Consider the following 20,837-nt stretch of genomic DNA (forward strand, 5'->3'; position numbering starts at 1 on the left):
TCATCACAGGCAGTGTGAAGAACTAGAGACATGCCTGGAATGTAGCACGGTTGGTTCTGGTTGAAGGCTCTTGCCTGCAGAGGGGCAAGCTCTGCAGAAAGCTCACACACCGCTCCCCAGGAGCGTGGCAGAGTCAGTTTTGCTCTCTGTGGCTCTTGGCTGGAGGCTGGCTGAACTTGCATTCCCTTTACCTCCTCGGCAAAGGCAATTCTTCCTTGCTGGCACTGAGCAGTGTTGGAGAGATTGCAATGTTTTAAAGATAAGCCCAAGGAGAAAAGAGGAACTTATAGAGAAACTGTCAGTCCAGGGACACCTGCTCCAGTCCAATACAGCTGCAGAAATGCCAGCTGACTGCTTTAAATATATAACTGAGGCTTTGGTCCATGTTATGGACTTCAGCAGGCCATCTGCACAAAGGGAGACTGCCATTTTCAACATCTTGTGCCATTAGCCACCTTCATTCTTTTTATTTGGCACTAATTTTTCCCTAAGCTAAAGAAAACTTGTGTTACAAGTGACAGACAGAGACCACAGGCTTCCTCAAGCCACTCTGATGTGACTTGTGATCATAACAATGTGTCATGTGACTATTATGATAAAATACAAGTTCAGCCAAACTACACTGGCAGGAGAATGCCAAGAAAACACCTCTGTGGCTTGAGAAAGGTGAATAAGATCCCAACTGCCAAATTGCAGTAGCATTTACACTTATGGATTATTAATCCTTATTGGATTAATAATTAATAATCCACTTATTAATCCTTAGTGGATTTACCTGTTCCCTAGTGGATCTGGTACACTTGGCTTTCCCTCATTTTTCATTAATAGGATTTGACCATGTTCTGTTAATGCCTTGCTAGATCCTATTGCTTAGGGTGAGCATTTCAAAAGTAGTCATGATCAGAAGCGGGTACATCATCAAACATGGGTAGGCAGATCCATTGCCCAACCTCTTATAACCTAGTGATGAATATCAATTAGTGGACCGAGAATTCAGAGGTAAAGGAAACACCAAAATTCCTCTCTTCCTCCTTTCAAGAAAAACATCTAGTTAGCAAAAGCTGATGTAAACAGCTAAATGTTTCAAGGCGCAGTGAAAGGCATCAGGCTTTCACTTCTGCTGGGGGAGGCTCAAAAGTCCTCTGCTGAGAAATTTGTGTACTTGGACAGAGAAAACTGGAGACTTACAGCAAGAGCCTTTTAGAAGCTCCCACTTGTTGGTAAAGAGCTCAAGAGATCTAACACAGAGAATGCCAATAAGCACATGGCTTGCCCATATGGGCAAGCTCAAAATCAGTAATATGTCCAGGGGGTGGATGTTAGAGGCATTAGAAAGCAAAAAGGTGTTTTTGATGCTGTGGAGCCACTCACAAATATAAGGTGGTTTTTCTAAGAGCACCAACCCAGGAGATACCCCCTAACTTCTCTGAAGACAGAACTGCAATGCTCCCATGTGTTCTGAGCATCCATCCTGGCATTACCATCCTACAAATACCTCTGTAGTGTCACCAACAGTTTTCAAGCTTTAGATAATGCTGACAGCTTTTACCCTGATTTCTCCCTAATTCCCTTTCCTCTTCCCATTCCAGCTCGATGCAAGACAAGCAGCAGATCTCCCTTTTCAGAGCTGTTTACCCATTTTTTCCTGTGAGGCTCTGTTCTGACATGTGCCCCACATGTGGGCCAGTGTTTCGCCCCCTGGGGTGGCAGGCAGGGGGGCAGCTGCATGGCATGGATGATACCCTTATTAGCACACTTCCTCTCCACATTTTTGAACTGGATGTCCCTAAAATGCTTTGGGTGACAGTCCCAGTTCTCTGCCACACCCACCAGCACCAACCCACAAGATTGCTAGGAAGGGCAAAGCCAGGTTTTGCAACTGTGGCTCCATTCCCTCATTTTTAGCTGTGAATTTACACTGGCTCTGTGTCTGGGCTTCCTCTGCTGTTCTCCCTGGAGCCATCCAGGTGAGGGTGGATGCAATACCCAGGTAAATGGGCCCCAAAGAGACCCTGGAAGCCTGCTGCAAAAGAGTGCTCCAGCTGAAAAACCCAAGTGCACCTCTGTGATGCTGGCTGACAGACACATTAAAGGCATTTATTTCAGCTCCTTGGAGCCAGATGCCTCCTCCTTCCTCTGCTGGGCAGAAAGCCGGCTCAGCATGGAGTTTTCTCTCCCATTTCCTAGGGATGTCAGTCAAAACCAAGCTCTTGGAAGTTCAAGCGTGGCCAAAAGGAAGCAGATTTCAAAACACACCCCTCCCTCCATTCCCCCCTTCCTAGGCCTTTTGTTTCCAGTTCCCCCTCCTCCCATCAAAGAAAGAAACAAGAAAAGATTCTGGAGTCACCAAGCCATGATCTATCATTCTTTCAGGGGAGTTTCTTCTAATATTAATCAGCACAAGCCTCCCCTGCCCCAAGGGAACAGTGGGCTTGGAAAGCTCAAGCGGGTTTTGAACGGATCTTGCGGCAAAATTCCTTAGTTCTCAGTTGGAGCAAGATGGTGTCGGTGCAGTTGCCAGGCTTTCTGAAATTCTTGGAAGATAAATGAGATTCACTGCCTATTGCCTAGTGCCATGAAGGGACAGGACACCCAGAAACTCCTCCGGTTTTGGCAAATTAGGGCCAGAATCCCTGCTTTGCTACAATTGTGCCCAGCGAGGAACGTAAGGCTCCAACTGGGAGCGGATGACGCCTTCTGTATTCTGCTTTTCAACCCTGAACTGGAAGGCAGAAGCATAAAGATTATCCTACATATGTCAGCTGCTGACAGACCTCCGGGGGTGGCTTCAAAGTGACACAGAATGAAAGTACAATTTCTCAGGCCACTTTTTCCCCCCTTCAGGTCTGTCCCCTTGGTGTCTCAGGGGGTTTCAGCAGAGCAGCGTAGGAGTGAGCTGTTTTCCTCCCTGTGCCCCATGGTGACAGGTCTGCACCAGGACACAAGGCAAATTTGGGCTGTTTGGAGGGTGCAAAGGGACTGAGGAGATGCAGAGAAGTTGCCTTGTCCTGCAGTCTCTGGCCCAAGTACAGCATGAACGCCTCTGGTGTTAAGCTCTGCAGATGAGCCAAGGAATGTCCTCAGTGGCTGCCAAGTGGGACACTCCTGTCTGTGCAGTTCAAGATGCTGGCTAGCCTCGACTCAGGCCAGGCCTTGGGCCCATAGATGGCATGAGGCACACAAAGACCTTCCAGCTCATCCTTTCCTAGAGGTAAAGCAGGTGTCCAGCTAGTGGAAATTAAAACCATGACTCCATCACTGTTGATCTGGATGTTTTGCAGAACATAATTTACAAAATTTTTCACCCAGGCTGTTGAAATAATATTGTCACTAGATGTACTCCAGTTCATTAAAACCACAGTGGTGGTTCCCTAATCTTTCATGAACCCTTGCCAGCTCTGCTGACTTCATGGATTTTGGCAGGACCTCTGCCCTCACATCCCCTTGACTTTTTCTTTCATTTGTTATTTATTCAGTTTAAGCATTAAGAACCACTACACAACTGTGTTACTAGTCCTCCTGATAGTTCTAAAATCAAAATAGATGAAGATTAGGGAGGGCAAAGGGAAATCTTCCAAAATCCTTCATGAGAACCTGGTTGAAGTGTCTTCTTACCTGAAGTGTAAGTGGACTGCACCACCCATGACTCTCCTGAGAGAGTCAAACCAAGTCACAGCAGAAGAATTTTCTGGTGAAATAATGTGATCTCCTGAATACTTCATTTAAGACATCTAATAAAACTGATGTATAAAGATGGCAACATGAGCCTCCTCCACAACCGAAAGTAGGGACTGAGTCTAAACTTACAGAACTCCCCTTCTGATGAGATATAATCTGGTAACAATTCCATCAGTATATGCTACTTGCAATAAAGGTTCTCTTTAGATCATGATCTCCAGAACACTCTAGCCACTTATTATCTCCATCTAAAGGAAGATGATTTCATACTCCCTGATTTCTGATTTTCATTCCCATAGTAAATTACTTCATACTGGATTTTTTTTTGGCTGAAATAATTTTGCTGGAGTTTCAGAAATATTTTATTTGATTTATCATTTCATTTATTTGCATGTTGTTCTTGCTTCCTCTATTTCATTGCACTTCACCATAAACACATGCCAGACACACACTTGGAAGTAGTGTAAAAAGGATAGCAAATATAATGTGGAAACAAAGGAAGACAAAAGGGTACTTGGAAATTTGACACATTTCCAAGACCAGAAGCAGTATTTTTCTGAAACAAAAACTTTTATAAATGTCTGAAATTATCTTAAAATTCTGCTTCACTGAAAATTATGGACATATTAGTTTTCATTTTTAGTTTAGACAGAAAGGAAACTCATCGGTGACGACATCTCCTGTATGAGCAGCATTCAGAGGCTGAAGCAGCCCTCAGTCTGTGTCTTTAAGAAGGAGGGATGACAAGGGGCTGGCATGCAGTGGCTGTTAGCATTTCCAAGATGCTTTGTATTATGGCAGGGCTGAAGAGTTGACAGTCTCTTCTCAGTTCTGTGGTTAGCTGGCTACAGGCATGCAGTCATTACTTTATATTAATGTGAGATGTGAACATTGTTTTGCTGGTTGTAATTATTCTCCAAGTGGTACAACCTTAAAAATTACAGCTTTGGAGGATCTCTTCCTCTGTAGTTCTTCCTGGGAGTCGCTGCCTGGGTCGGTTCCCAATAATGAGATTTTCTAAGGAGGCTGGGAATGTATTGATTGATTTATTTGCTTTTGCATGCTAATTAACTTTGATGTTCAGCAGCCACACTGCTGGCTGCCATACTGCACGGAGGGGAACAGCAGAGCTGGGCGTCTGTTTAGGAACAGGACCACTGTGGGGGTCAGATGGAAATGAATGTCACTGGTTTGTGTAGCATTTACTTCCTGAGCCAGAAGCAGAAACCCTTTTGAAGGGCCCTTCTTTTCACAGGACACGCCAAAGTACAGGAGCAGGGAAGTCCCTGCACACCAGGCTTTTCTAGAATGGGCAAGACAGAAAAAGGTGCCCCAGTGTGGGGCTGCCTTCCAGGGAATTGGGAGTGAGAACTGTCCACTTCCATCCAGGGAGCTTTATCTTCTGGCAAAGGTTGTCCTGCAGCCACTAAAGCCTCCAACTTCCACTCTGATCAGAACAAAAGCAAGGCAAAGACATCGGAAACAATTGCTTAAGCAGTGATGAAAGGGACCAGCCTCCCTTTATCTCCAAAAAAGACACTGTGTCATCAGTCCTTGCACCATATTTCAGCACTATTCTCTCCACCGAGCCTGCCAGTGAGGAGCTGTGCAGCTGTGCGAGCAGATGTGGTGATGTTGTTGAGTCTAAGGTTTGGATGAAACCCAAGTGGCTTCTCTCACACAGGCAAGAGCCATCAGCAGCGATGACCTCTGGTAACACACAGCTCTCAACGGGGTCATAACCAGAGCCTTCCCCTCCGTCACCATAGCCACCCAGTATGCATTGAAATGAGGTGGTGGAAAGCCAAGAAGCACATATGAGCTCTGCTAGGCTTTGGGATCATGTTGCTGTGGCACTCTAATCCTCAGGCCAGAAGAGGGGATTTAGAAAGGAATAAAGCTGGCTAATGCCACACACTGATGTTTCTTCCTCAGCCCAACACTGACAAATGCACCAAAGGTGTCTGGCCCTCAGCTAGGGTGCACAGAGCACTTCACAGTCCAAGTGAAACTGCAGTGTTCAAGTTCTTTGCATCCTGAAAATGTGCAAACACATTTTTCCTCTTTACTGCCTCCCTCTCCACTCTCTTCTACTTTTGTCTTAGAGTACATCAGGGCAAAGTGAAATAGGAGTGGAGATGCACTTATTTCTTTTGGTACTGCAAAAGAGAGATGGCCTCTTTACAGGGGAAACAACCTTGTGCTTACAGAATACCATTTTAAGAGCTGTAACTCTTAAATGTTTACATGATGCTGCATCTACTGCAGCAACACATATGATACCCATATTTCTGGTAGCAGCCTTCTCAGCCATCATTTTGCCACACACATAAGTCAGCAAGACCTCCTGCATGTTGCTCTTGGAGTTCTGGCTTTGTGTCTCTCCTCCAACCAATTTATACCACACTCATAGTATTTAGCAGCTTGCCAAGCCATAAATCCCTTATAGGGAATTGTGCTATAAATGTCCACTTGGACCTCTACACTGCCAGGACAAATCGGGCACTCCCCTAGGGCCACCAGGAAGTGGCCCCTTTCCTTCTTCTAGTCCTGCTGTCACTGTTAGGGTGGAAAGGGCCAGGTACCTACAGCTGCTGCTTAGGAAGGACCCAGTTTGTCTGGAGCATGGTGCTGCTGTTCAGCCACAGGATGCAACACTGCCTTCCAGTTGAGTACAACTCTGGGTGGTGGCCCCAGTTACCAGTAGGTGACATAAGGGTTTGAGATCTGGACACAGCTTTGTAGCTGCCTTTTTATGTCATGTCTTAAAAGCCAGTCTACAAATAACGCTACAGAAAACGCGAGTGAGGAGAGCCCCAGCCAACCTGGACAGTTCACTCTTGAGCAAGATGCAGAGAGTCTCACTGAACTTAGAGTGAGACAACTGAGGCTCTGCTCTCTGAGGAGGGATCTAGCACAGATACATGGCCCAATAGAGCAAAGTTGAACAGTTTTCACATTGCAGCAAGAGGTGGCAAGACGAGAACAGGCAAGAAAAGCTGTGGAGACAGCTGTTCCTACTTATGACATGGAAGCAGCAGAGAGCTGGTGCTGCTCATCAGCAGGGTGGGTGCAATTATCCCTCTAGAGAGCAGGCAAGTAGTAAGGTGTAATTATTTATACGTAGTAAACTGATCTTTGGTCTCCTGCTCCCTCTCTCTTTCCAACCCTGGCCCTGATCCCCCATGATTATTCAGATATTAAACTCCTCTTTAGCTGCCATCATGTGCGCTAGAAATCCAGCCATGGGCCAACAGTCTGAGCTTAGGAACAGATCAGTGAGTGCTATGGGATCATTCGTTGAGCTCTCAGACAATGAAAGGACAGCTTTTTTCCAAACCTTCTTACTCACTGCCAAAATTAATGAAGATACATATTGGGACAGTCAGCACTTTAGGTGGTGAGACCATCAGTTGTCTTCTGCAATGAAAAGGGCATTTTTTTCACCCCTCTAGTTAGTGAAGCTTATTGAGCGAGACTGCAAGAGATTAATTACCCTAGTTGAAAAGTCTGGGCTTGCTGACTAAATCTTGTAGGGTGGCTAGCTGGGCAGCACGATTGCAACACAAAGATGACTCAGCCACATAGCATCTTTGTTGGCATCCCATTAACTGCTGTGGAGACGATTATTTCTTTATTGCTAAACCAAGTTTGTCAGTGGCTTGGGGCATTTCTATGAAAAATGTAACAAAGGGATAATAATTCAAAACATGTCAGACCAGAAAGCCATAGCTCATCATATCAGACTCCTTTTGCCTGAAAATCAACCAATTCAGATTGTTCAGAGTGGGTGAACCAATGCCACAGATGCCCATGACTTCACTGAAGGCACTGCATCCTTCCAGGAAAGCAGGATCCTCTTTTCATACAAATGCCCTTACAAATACAGAAAGAGAGAAGAGAAGAGTAATTCTCAGAGTAGAAGCTACATCAGCAGAACTGACTCAGAAGAGAAATTTGCTTTTCAAAGTTTTCCAAGAGGCGTCAGCTGCTCTTGCATGAAGTGATGCTAGCAGGCAGCGTCCAAGTTACTTTCCCACTGTGGGAACCAAACCCTTTTAAAACTGTTTTGACTGTAACCAAGGAATTAGAGAGATGGATGAAGCCAGCCGAAAGTGTGACAATCTCCTAAAGGCACACAGATGGTGAGCAGACACTGCAAACTGATTCACTTTGAGCGATCACTTTCCTGAAGCACATTTTGGACAGTTTTCAACCTCTCTGAGGACCTGAGGAAGCCCGTAATTTCTCCAAGGCAAAATGAGGGGCAGGAAGGGAGAAGGAAAACTCCCATGATTTTTCCTTGAAACACACATTCACACATAGTTAGTTATTTATTTGCCCTTTGACATTGAGAAAAGCTCATCTCCAAGAATGATCACCCGTGGCTCAGCCCATATGGAGGCGGGCTACAAATTTCATTGCCAGTGCTAACCATGAAAAGATTTTCCCATTTTACTAGAAACCACAATCACCCATCGTTGCCATATTGTTCAAGTGATGTATAGCTTGGTAATTGTCCTGAAAGATAAGGGAAAGCCTCCTGTGTGGTTGCATTTGATATTGGCCTGGTGTATGGGATTGTTCAGTGGAGGATGTCTAGAAGCAGTGTGGAATATGCTTCTCTGCCTCTTCTCGCTGCGGAAACTCTGCTGGTGGCAAGCAGGATCCTGAGGGCTGAAAATTGCATTCCCACATCTAACATCCCTTTCATAGCAGCCTTAGTCAGTTTTTGGCATGAGGACTAGAATTAAAAAGTTGTTTATTGCTGCTCCAGAGCCTCCTCTGCAGTGCTACCACCCCTGTGGCATCCCCACACCCGGGACTGAGTGGAGCTGCTGAGACAGCTCAAAAGGATAGGAGTGAAATGGGGCATGGCAGGGAAAGAGGGAAGAGGGTTTTTACCTTCTGGAGATGGAAACCTCTATCCATAGCAACTGACAGAAGCTCCTTTTCTTGTGTCAGAGGAAGGGAGAGTGGACAAACCCTTGACTGACTGACTGTTAGAAACGCCGGTTGTTGAAAATCCAGCAAACCAGATGAAGCCTGACACAGACATCTTCCAGCTTGGTGCTGTAGGGAAGAGACGGACCAGTCAAGATTTTCAGACAAAACTCTGTGGCGTCTATTTTTTCACTTCCTAGAGACAAACGAGGTATCCCGTTAATAATTTGTGACACGATTGTCCAAGCCATGGGGACAAGCAGCCGCTAGATGGCATGTCCGTCCTCATCCAAACTCGGCGTCTCACCGCCGTGAAAGGCCAGGATACCCCGCTCATCCCACACAGGCACAGCAAGAGGATGATATATTACCTCAGATCTGCTCTAAGAAAACGCTGGCACAATTTGCAGTTATTTCGCATCGGGGATCCGCAATCTGATGAACATTCCTCTGTGATTTTAAAAGGATTTAAAAATAAGCTGCACGCAGATTTTGCCAACTTGCTCTCACTGGTTTCAGTGAAGATGTACTAGGCCTGCAAAGAGCATTTATGTGCAAAACAGCTCGTAAAAAGAAATATACAGTGCTTTGTTCTCCCACAGGAGGGCTAGTGAATTATTTGGATAGAACCCACATGAAGTAAGACGTTATTGGTAGATACTATTTTCCAGATCCTCAGCTGCTGTTATGTGGTGTACTTCCCTCATTTATACTAGCTGAGAGTCTAGTCTCTAGGTCTCCAGATCAGAATTAAGCAAGACACCAAGCGGTCTTTGGAGAAAGGAGCTTTTATTTGAGGGGACTGCCAAACACATTAGATTTGGACAACTTTCTCTCAGAGATTTAATCTCAGAGGAACTGGCAGAACAGAAAAGGCCCAGAAGCAGGAGTGAATCAAGCATATTAGCACATTTATGCTGTGAGCTGCAGTGTTTTCCATGTAGCTGCAAATGTCTGAAGTCTTTAAAGCAGAAACTTCCAGTGTAGCTTTAGTCACTGAAAAACTGGCTTGCAGTATACATAAATTGAAAAGGAATCCAAACTTATAGATTACTTCCCTACCAAGTAATTCTTATACACCATAAAAAAGTTGGGTTCCAGTGCAAAAAAGCTTAAATCACCTTCCCCCTCACGGATTTTTTTTCCACTACAATGTGAGGAAAGTTTAGAAGTATCCCTTGCCTTTTCTGTTTCTGCACAAGGGGAAAGAGTGTGCTTTTATTTGGTGTTATTTTGAAATCATCCCTTTAAAAATACTATTTTAATAATTCAGTGAAGTAACACTTTTTCTTGCATGTGTGTGAACTTCTCTAGCACTTATTAAAGAGTGACCAGCCCTAGCTCTCTGTAACAAAATTTAGATCAAATTAGACAATTAATATATTTCTTTCTCAAAGACAAACAGTAACCAAAAAGGAATACTTGAATTTCCTAAACATATTTAAAACTGATGGGAAGCATACAGCAGAGCTATACAGCAGGGAGGAGACTCACATTTTGTGAGTTCTCTGTGTTGCTAATCATAGAGAGGGGAGTCGTGGTGCACCACTGAAACTCTGGGATGCTTTATATGGTGCAAATAACTATTCGTCCCCAGGAGAGCACTGCTGGAGATCCAGCCCCAGATTTGAGACTAAAGAGAGACACCAAGTGGAAGAAGGACTCATTACTAATTGCAAGCTGCCAGCAGCCCTCAAGGATTTAATTCCTCCCTGTGGTTTGCTGCAGCTTTATGTGCCTAAGTTGGTGCTGCAGGGGTGCATTTGGGCACTTCACTGGCCATGTGGCCATTGAAACGTGCATCTGTGTGAGAAAAGAGAGAGAGGCAAAGGTAGAAAAGAGATTCTTTCCAATGCATGATTTAAAATGTCTTAACATAGCTACGAGGAACTTGGATGCCTTAAGAAATGAAATTGAAGGGAATTAAGTCTCTAAATACTTTTGTGGATCTGAGCTTATGTAAGAGGTATTAGTGTCATAGGATTGTTTGTTCCACTCGCCTTGTTCCTTCAGGTAAATCGTGCCAGTGTTGCACACAATTCCCTGGGAAAATACCCAGGCTGCCTGTACCAGCTTCCAAATGCTCTAACTTACTTCAGACCTTGAACTGGGTTCTCCTTCCTTAGGTTTTCTGAGGTGTTTACATTAATTAGACTCAAAAGGATCGCTTTGCACCAGTCTCTGGAGCTGTGGGATGTGGAAATAATACTACCTAGGCAAGAGCATCTCTCCTGGCACACACCTCTCTCAGATCAACAGGGATCAGCAAGGTTCATTCCTCTCAATCCAATGTAAAAGAAAGTTAGAAGAAATTTCAAGATACAGATGAGTGTTTAAAAACATTTATTCAGTCTTCTATCAGAGGAAGCTGGTCCAGGCCAACACGGATGCCAGAAATGAATCATGTATGAGATCTGCCCAGCTATGCCCATGTTCTTCTAGTGCAAATTCTCTTTTTCCTGTTTTGAAAGACAATGGCAGATGCATTCAACTCTGCACTCAAGCAAGAACTTAGGAGGAAAGCAATCTTATCAGCACTCTGGCTCCTTCTTCCTATGATGCAGAAAAATGCATATACTTAGCCAGGCAGCCCAGCCTCAAAAATATTGTTATGGAAAGATATTAAGCAAAACAGCTGAAATCCTTGGGGGGGGAGAGGTTAATCTCATAGTGCTTTGTATTTTGTAACCTCACAGTGCAAATCTCCACATAAAATCCAGAATATCATTTCAGTCTGTAAATATTTAATCAAAAGAAGTTTATAGGTGAAACTTATTGTGCTCCAGCAATCTGCCTTTAGAAACAAGATTGTACTTGGTTCCTAGGAGAATAGTGGACATTCTTGTTGCTCTCTGAAAAGGAGGTTGAGGTCCAAAGTAACCCTAGCAAGCAACAAAGCCCTGCACAGCTGCTTGCTCATCCCCACCAACAGGATTGGGAGGAGAACTGGAAAGGTAAAAGCTGGAACACTCAGGGGTTTAGATAAAGACAGTTTAATTAAAACAAAACAAACCAAACCAAACCAAACCAAAACAAAAAACAACAAAACCCCCAAAACAATACCAAAAAAAAAAAAAAAAAGGCAAAAAACCCCCCAAAAACAAAAACAAAACCAAAAAAACCCAAAAACAAAATACAAAAACCAAAGCCAGGCACACAAACAAATCAAAACAAGGAATTAGTTCAGTTCTTCCTATGGACAGGCAGGTGTTCAGCCATCTCCAGGAGAGTGGGGCCTCAAAACATTAAATGGTTAACTAGGGAAGACAAATGCCATCACTCCAAATGTCCCCTCTTCTTCCTTTTCAGTATATAGTTTATATACTGAGCATGATGCTATATGGTCTGGAATATCCCTTTGGTCAGCTGGGATCACCTGTCCTGGCTGTGTCTCCTCCCAGGCACCCCCAGCTCCATCACCACCATGGCAGTAAAGCAGAAAAGGCCTTGGCTCTGTGTGAGCCCTGCTCAGCAGTAACAAAAACACCTCTGCATTATCAACCCTGTGCTCAGCACAAATCCAAAACACAGCCCCATACCAGTCACTGTGAAGGAAATTAATGCTATCCCAGCCAAAATCACTATGCCTCCAAAAGACACAAACAAAACAGCTTGTTATCTCCAAGGAAAGAGAGCACTCCTGAAAAAGCAGGACACACCTGTGTATGAGGAAGAAAAAAATTTTGGTGTCTGCTATAGAAGCCTCAGGAATACAGTCAAGTTATTCACGTGTTCATCCATATCTACAGGTGTTTAAAAGGACTGAGCCTGAATGCTATCTCTTTGACATTAATTTCTGCTTACCAAAGATGACTGTAAAAGGCACGAGGAGGATTGTAAAATTGGGTTAAGTCCTAGATCCACCTAGTTTCCCGAAGTCCCATTTTGTGGATGTTGTTAGTCCAGGCATGCCCATGAGCTCAGCAAAACTAGCAAGATCTCCACAGTGAGTGGGATGCATTTCTGAAACCCATTCTAGTCAACCCTATCTTATCTGCCTCAAATGGACAAGCAAGTGGCAACAGTCATGGACTCTTCTCAAACCAGACATGTCTGTGACCTGCTCACACACCTTTTGAGATTTGTTTCTGTGAAGATTTTTTTTTTAAGGGAAAAATTATGGAAGGCACAGAATGGTAAATCTTGATGATTTGTTCCAGCAAATTTCCCATCTCAAGGGTCAGATAGATATCCAGTGTGTATGGAGGCACATGCTTCCATACTTGCTACTGCTTAACAAATCACAAAAATATAGAGTTCAATAGCCCCAAATCTAGTGCCTAGAAAGACACATCCCTGTGTGCTAGATTTTCTAGCACTTATTGATGGGGATCAACATTTTCTCACAAAATACCACGTTTGGGAGTGCAGTCACCTCTTTAATAGTAAGCTGAGAGGGACCCATACCAGGATCCAAAATAACCCAATTACGGACAAATCTGCTTCCCAGTTATATAGTGCCTCTGGCAGAACTGTTAACTTTTAGCTCATCCAAGTTCAGCTTTCGGAAAACTTCAATTGCCTGCATTTCTCATTTCAGCCAGGGGAGGGCAACTGGTCATCAGGAAAATAAGGTCAGTTTACTAAAACTGCCATGCACTTCCAAGCCCTAAAACATAGAATATTAAAAATATTTTAGTCCCGAAAACATACCTTTCGACAAACATGTCATCCCCTAGTATAAGTTAAGATATTCCCCTCTTGCCCCACAAGCTTCAGCAACTACTGCACTTTTATAGCTGTTCACTCTAACCATTATTCTTTCTATGCAATTAATCTGATAGTAAATCATAGCTTGGGGCAAATAAAAGAGGATTCCACTTGCAGTGCCATGAACACTATAAATTAGACTTGAAAAAAAATCTGTAATTTTAAATTTTGGTCTGCATTCTTTCTATTTTATACTGTGCTATCAAACAGACACTAACCATGAAGTCTATGTTGTTTGGTCATTTTGTTTTTAACGGAATTTAAATAGAAACACCACTTCCCCCACCCCCCAGCAATTCTTTGCTCTGTTTTGGAAGTCTCTTCTCATTATCAAAGCAACTTTGAAAGAATTTTTTTTTTCTTTTCTTAAATTTAGGCAGTTTGTACTGATAATTACACTCTTTATCACTGCATCACCTGGATCACTCAATGTTTGGGCCCCATCAGCAAAAAATCCTTCGTCTCTTAGAGTCACAGAAATGCGAGGCCAATTCAAAGACTTTTAAAGGGAAATAGATATGCAAACATTAGAAATCCACGTGTCTTCCTGTTTCTCTGTTCTCCCTAATGCCAAAGACTAATTTCCGCCTTCTGGTGCATGCAACACAGGGCAGCAATCTGTGCCAGCTGCAACTCAACCCTTTTATTCTCAGAGATCCTCTGAGACTACAGAAAAGACGTTTGGTCCCTTCCTCTCTGCAGCCTTAACAACCCTTTAATCCCGGCTTCAGAGAGATGTGAAGAACTGCCTATACATAAAATGGTGGAAAGTTTCTTGTTTGCATCCAGTTGTCCCAGGATGGCCCCGACCCAGCCAGACATGGGTTTACCAGCAGAGAATGAGAGGGGCGTAGCTCCCTCCATCATTAGCAGCCACCCATGCCATATTTGTGTTTTTCATCGCAAGGCAGTGGGGACTGCACAGCTTCTCATAACCCTGGGCAAGGCTGCAAGCAGCCATAAAAGCACAGCCAGCCAGTTCTCTGCAGGGCATTAGTATTCCCCTGTGCCTGATGAAACAGAGCTTGTGTACAAATGAATCAGGACCTGTATGGAGCTGCATCACAGGGACTTGGACTCCTGTGCAGGCTTCCCTTGTTTACCCACAGAATAGGCCATGACTTGATTTGGTACACAGATTAATTCCTCCTAAAAAGAAAGTATTCATTTGACAGGGAATGGTTGTCGTGTTTGAAATAAAGATGGCCCAAGGCAAAAACAGATTGCTTGGCTCAATGACCCATTGGCTGGTCTCTGGCTGCCTTTGAAATGGTATTCAGTTTTCAGCCTTACATGCCACATAATGGTGGGTTTCTCCAACATGGGTGTTTTCTTACAAGCATTTTTGTCTAATCACTAGCTGAGAATCCAGCCTGATGTGTACATTGTAAAAGATGCTGTTTATACTTGGGCTTGTAGTCTGCCATCTGTGCACAGCTTAGCTGCAACATCTCAGTAGATCTGTTTCTCCTCTGCTGCCAAGTCCCTGTTGCAAGCCTTCTGAAGAGCATGATTCACGTCAGACTTTCTAATAAAATTGAGGCACTTTGGAAGCTCTATTTTAAAACCTCTTCCCTTCTCTCAGCAAATGCAGTGGTATAGACTTAATGCTTTTTCTAGACTCAGTGGTTCATATCCAAGTGGCACTCGAGCATAACCAGCTATGCATGCAATCACTGATGCATATATACTCCCACACTGCCCTTGCTAACATATATCCCGTTCTCAAAGCCTCTGACACAAATGAATTCAGGCACCAGAGCTGCTGGCACAATCCATTTGCACTGCACCTTGTAATCACTTTTTATTTAAAACCCATTTCCTTTAAGAAACTGCCTTTGCACTAATCCTCAGGGGAAATATTTTGAGCCCAGGCTTCCTTCCTCAAAGTAGGACAATTTTTGTCGTAATCAGAAACAAGCTACATGCTCAGTACCTGTAGGCTTGGATAATCTGTCGGCACAGAGATGAGGAAGATCATCTCAAATAAAACAACAGGCAGATGCTATTTCACCTGCCCCACTGACCCTTGTGTCTTTGTAGCATTCTGACTTAGAGAGTCCAGGCATAAGCCTGAGCAGATGTTTGAATGAAAGACAAAGACTCTTACAGAGAGAGAAGGGGTAAAGAAAAAGTACTATTAATATTATGTTTGAGAATAGAAGTGTTTTTAATGAAGGTTAATTCTGCCTGAAAAGAGATGCTGGAGTGGTGCTGATTTCCAGAAAGACACAGTCCCCAAGCCTAGCTGTAAATGAGTTTTCAGACACTGTCCCAAATCTCATGTGTAATTTGTCCTTGTCTTAGATACTAACAACTGGCCTTACAAAGTTTTTTGGTATGAGAAAGGAGTCTGAGCAAAATTAGACAGTTTTCAGGCCATGGATTGCCTGGGATTGCTGTGAGCAGATGCAGAAATAGAGGCGGTGAGACCACACCCACAAAAACCCCTTCGCACAGCGTCGTTTCCCTTCCACCTAAATGTCCCTCTTGTGCCTCAGCACCTGCATTTCCATCTCCTCTCCCCAGCCGAGCCCTCATGCCATGTGATGAGCCTGCTGGCACGGAGGGGAATGTGGAGCCCAGGGTGCTGCATGCAATGTGTGTGGCACTCAGCAAGTGACACCTGCTCTCCAGGAGCAGCCTCCTCCCATGGCCCCTCCAGCCTCGCACTATCCATGCATGAAGGAGAACTTGTTATGTGGCTTGGCTCTGCTCATTACATGACCACATGCTTATCTTATCCTGACAAAAAAAAAAAAAAAAAAAAAAAAAAAAAAAAAAAAAAAAAGTCCACGGGATAAAATACAGGCTAGTGGGAAGGCTGCTGAGTACTGCTGCTGTAAAAGGGAAGAAGGATGTGTTTAAACCTGATACCAGAGGAAATGATTGGGAGCTGCAGGGAAAGGTTTGGACTGGATGAGGCTCTAAATACCAGAATAAAAGTCAAATAAATGCAATGAATAAAGCACGGCCCAGAAGATGACCTCTTTTTTTTTTTTTCTTTGAAGCCTGGTGGCATAGTAAGGACCTGTGGCCTTCAGACACAGAAAGATGATCAAGAGGCATCTTGTTAGGAGAGAGTAAAGTGGCCATTGTGCACCTGTCTCTGTACAAAAGCCAAATGATTTTTGCAGCCCCCAGGAATGAGGACTGGGACCTTGAGCTGCATGTGTTGGCTGGTCCTCCTCCTGTCAGGACAGCAGAGTACGCGAAAGTGAGGAATGTTGCTCCACAGAAGGGTGAGGGACCTCCTGATCTTCCTTCATTTTAGGATTGGGTTGATTGGCTTGGTTTCAGAATCTCTGAAATGAGGATTTACAGAGGATCCCATTGTCTTTACTGTTAGAGTGCCTTATCACTTTTATTTTTATTTGCGTTCTGCCAGTAGAGAAGAGGCAGGATCCCATTGGGCTAATTACGCCACGTGCCAAGAACAAAGAGCTGGTGGTTTGAGCTTGCTGTCTGCTGCGCAGAGCGGATACACTACACAAAACAGAGAAGCCGATGGAAACAATGCACTGGCACTGGTCAGCACAGCAAACAGCAGCCACAGCATGCGAACACCTCACCATCTTCACAGTGCTGGAGGCACCGGGGCAAACAAGAGCTTAACGGGGTTTGGAGGGGGAACAATGTGCAGCCCGAGTGATGTTTACAGGATTCACTGGGGCAGCGAAATTGCCCACTGGAAAAATCTTTCGGTGGGTCATCAGGCTTGCTTTCACTGGGCAGGGAGCCCACAGCGTGCGCCTCGCAGCATCAGACAAGCTGCGAGACGGGGGTTTAAGGGGTGTTTGTGTGTGTGCGCTTGTTGCACCTACTTGATGGGCCAGACAGGGGGCTCGCGGGAGGAGACGGGCTCAGGGCAAGTGCAGCGAGCAGGGCAAAGGGCCCCAGCGCACTGCACGGCCACCTGCCCGAGCGGAGCGGGGTGACTTGGTCTCGGGTGCAGAGGAGGAGGCAGCGGCCGAGGCCTCACAGGTGGGCAGTGGAAAATGTGTGACTCGGCGTGAGGAGCGAGCAGAGCCGGCCGCTGCGCGGAGCCCCGGGCGGCCGCCGCAGCCCCCGGCCGCGGGCACGGCGGGGCCCTGGCGACCCCCCGGCTCCGCGGAGGGCCCGGCGGGGGCCGGGCAGGGCCGGGGGCGGTGGCCCGCCCCGGGGCCGGCTCAACGCAGCCGCCGGCTCCGCCCCGGGGCCACATCGGCGGAGGGGGGAGCGCTCCGCCGAGCTCAGCCGTGCCCAGCCCGCCGAGCAGAGCAGGTAGGCGCGCTGCGGCCGCCCGCCCCAGAGGGGCCGGGGACACAGGGCGGGAGGCGCGGCCGGGACTCCCTCCACCGCGCCCGGACACCCCGTTCCCCTCCACCCCGGGGGTCTCGGCGCGGCGGGACAGGGGCCGTGGCCGGCGGGCACTTCCCGGGGGTTTTCTGAGGGGCGTTCTGGTGGCCGGGGCGGGAGCCCCCAGTGCGGGTCGGCAGCCCCTCCCGCGGGGTGCGAGCGGGGCAGGGGCAGCCTCTCGGGGAGCCAGTCGCCGCTGCTGGACGCTCCACACTCGAGTCTGTGTGTGACTGCTGAGCTGTGATCCCCTGGGGCAGCCGGTGTGTGACCTGCGGGAGACCGTGGCTGGGGCAGCGGACGCGATGCCCGCAGGAGCGGGTCCTGGCGGCCCGGCGGCTTGCTGCTGTGCGGGGGTATCGGCCGAGTGCCTCTGCTGCCTGCTGATGAGACTGGGCATACAGCTGGCTTCAGTCGGCTCTGTCTTGACTGATTTCCAAGATGTGGGCTGGATCCTTCTGTAGCGGTCTTACCCTATTACGACTACAGAAATCTGCTGCTGGCCCAACCTGCCGTGTCCCTTTCCCCTCTTTCCTTTTAAAAATCTTCGTGAGGAGTTCAGAGCAGTGCTTGCAGTTCAACAGCCGGGTAGATGTTGTAAATGCGAATTGCATTGGCGATGTTACTGGTAACAAATCTGTTGATAAGGGGATAGCGGCTTGTTGCACTCCAGGCATGCTGATTCTGCCCGGAGACAGCATTAAAGCTCTGCTGCGTATGCTTTCATGTAAAATGGGGTGTTTGGTACAAAAAAATAACAAACCAAAAACCCAAACCCAACCACCCTGAAATCTAAACATTGGCTTCAGTAAATTATAAAGCTAGTTTAGAATAAAGTGTTTCTATGTCTTGGAGAAGCTCTAGCTTATTTGTGTATGAAATGACAGCTTGAAACTTCCTAGCTGTGCGAGGGAGGGACAGTGTCCTGGTGCAGTGCTCTTAAAGGTAGTGGCTGCGGAGAAGAGCTGCTCTTAGAAATGTTTGAGGTGCTGTTGAGGGTAGGAGTTCACAGGAACTTAACATCCCACCACTTGTGAGGTCTCTGGGTTGTTAGCTTCTGACAACACCCATGTACTTCTGTGCAAGCCAGGGTGAACAGCTGGAGAGTGCTGTCTTCATATCTGCCATCAGTGATACTTCCTCTCCATGTTTCTTTCTGTTGGAGTTTTTTTAAACTTTCTCAGACATCTTGAGCTTAAGAAAAATCCCCTTCAAAGCCTGAGATGTGAACGTGCTGCTGTGAAGCTTGCTCACTGCATGAGAACCTTCAAGCAGAAGCCTGTGGCTAGAATAATTTTGGTGAACCACAAGGTCAAAGTGTAGCAACACTGATCTGATAATCTAGATGGAGGCATCTAGTGCGAGGAGCGGTCTCCGTAGTGTGCTGATGTCAAGCATATGACAGACTGTAAAAATGACAAATTACTCAGCTCTTAGTAAATACTTCATGAGCACTAAATGGGAGGTAAGTGTTAATGAGGCAGAAGGGCACTGGGTGGTTCAGTCAGTGACCTGTTCTGCAGTATCACCGCATGGGTGTCGGAAAACCTGCCAGTGTTCCACAGCAGAACGTCTGGCAACAGTGAGGCAGTTTTTAACATTTACATTTGTTTTTGGTCCTTCGACTGGAGCAGGAACTCCTAGACCTGCAGTTACGCCTTTAAAAAAAAAAAAAAAAAAAAAATCCATGGGTGCTTGTTCATGCTGGGCAGCCCACACAGGTGGGGTGGAAGAACCAGGAGAAGGAGAAGAACCTTTGCCAGCTGCTCTGTAAGCCTATGTTTGGATTTGGAGTGGCTCAAGGGAGTGAGCAGCCTCTCCTCGCTCCTAACATTGTGTCATTTAACACCCCTTTCAGAGAAGAACCTTGCTGCCAAAATGTCCTCGCTTGGTGTAGCCTCTTTGGACATAAACCCTTCCCTGGCTGGCCTTCTCCATCCTTGTCAAGGGCTCTGGGGCTGCTGAGACGGCATTCTCATCCCTGTGCTGCAGGGCTGGGCGAAGTCTTGCAGCGTTTTTTCAGCTTCTTACCTGCGTGCAACAGAAATAGAGCAAGCCTCAGGCTGAGTGCCTGGAGAAAGCCCTCCCTTGTGGGCAATCTCTGTCCTGCTGCATGGGAGCTCCTCCCCTAAGAGGATTTAGCGGCTTTAATGATGTGCCTCATCTGGACTCTCCTCGTTACTGTATTGTCTCTATTTTAGTTCCCGGGTGACAGGCAGGTGTAGTGTGACCTACAACTGTAAGCTGGTGCAGGAAATGCTCTAACGAGGCCTTCCCACAGCTCCACGGAGGTTTTATTGTCCCTGCTACTCAAACCACTCTGCTTCAAGCTCTTGGAAGTGCTAGGGGAGGTTTCACATGAAATTTCTCATCTGACTGTAACCAAGGAAAGGTTTTATCACTTCTGTTTCTCCGTGTCCTGGTCTCACAGCTGTAAGGTGGGAAGGGTCTACCCAGGACTGCAGGTGTTCATCCAGTAAGTGTTTAAGTCAGAGGGATGCAGGTGGGAGTTTTGCAGACCTCTGGTAACCACAGGCCCCAGGGTACTTTTCAAACTATGGCTGTGGTTCTTGATGCCTGCTGGCATTGTTACAGCAGGAAGCACACAGCACAGGCAAAAGGCATTGCCACAGAGACCTCTGGGCACTGATGGGGTAGGGTTCTGTTATGGGAATGCCAGGGGGGTGCTGGGACTTGGATCATGCCCCACGCTATCTGAAGCAGTAATTATTGCTCTACTTTAATCGTGCCTGTGGCGTGGCAGCCGCTTTTTTCCCCGGTCTGGTTTTCCTTGGCTGCTGAGTGGGAGGTGCTAGAGGGGGTGGGTCTGTCAGGACAGTCTCTGAGTAGCTCGGAAGGCTGGAAGAGGTAGCAGTATTTCCAGTGGGCCTGTGCAACAAGGGGTAATTGGAGCCACAGCCTTCTTGCACTTCTCAGTTTCCATTGTGGAAAAACTTATGTGCACCAAAACTAACCTATTACTGCCAGGAATTATGGCATGCACTCTAGAGTGCCTTAACTTCACCTCTCAAAATAGGAGCATGACATCTGTATCCCCTTCTTCTCCTTCCCTGCCTTAATTTGTCTCTGAACATGGATCACGGCATGCAGAGATTTGGAGTCCTTTAGCACAGCAAAGGGGTAGCTGGGCCCAGTAGCCTGCCCACCAC

General features: G+C 46.3%; 1 protein-coding gene across 1 annotated transcript in view; it reads left to right on the forward strand.

Annotated features, from left to right (window-relative positions):
* The first annotated feature begins 17,522 nt into the window (after positions 1-17,522).
* CD82 (CD82 molecule) overlaps positions 17,523-20,837 on the forward strand; it is a 38,567-nt gene continuing 35,252 nt past the window's right edge. The window contains exon 1 of the mRNA XM_066321063.1: positions 17,523-17,595. The gene's annotated coding sequence lies outside the window, so the exon portion shown is untranslated. The remainder of the gene's footprint in view (positions 17,596-20,837) is intronic.

Source organism: Sylvia atricapilla, chromosome 6 (assembly GCF_009819655.1).
Source record: "Sylvia atricapilla isolate bSylAtr1 chromosome 6, bSylAtr1.pri, whole genome shotgun sequence".
Lineage (NCBI taxonomy): Eukaryota > Metazoa > Chordata > Aves > Passeriformes > Sylviidae > Sylvia > Sylvia atricapilla.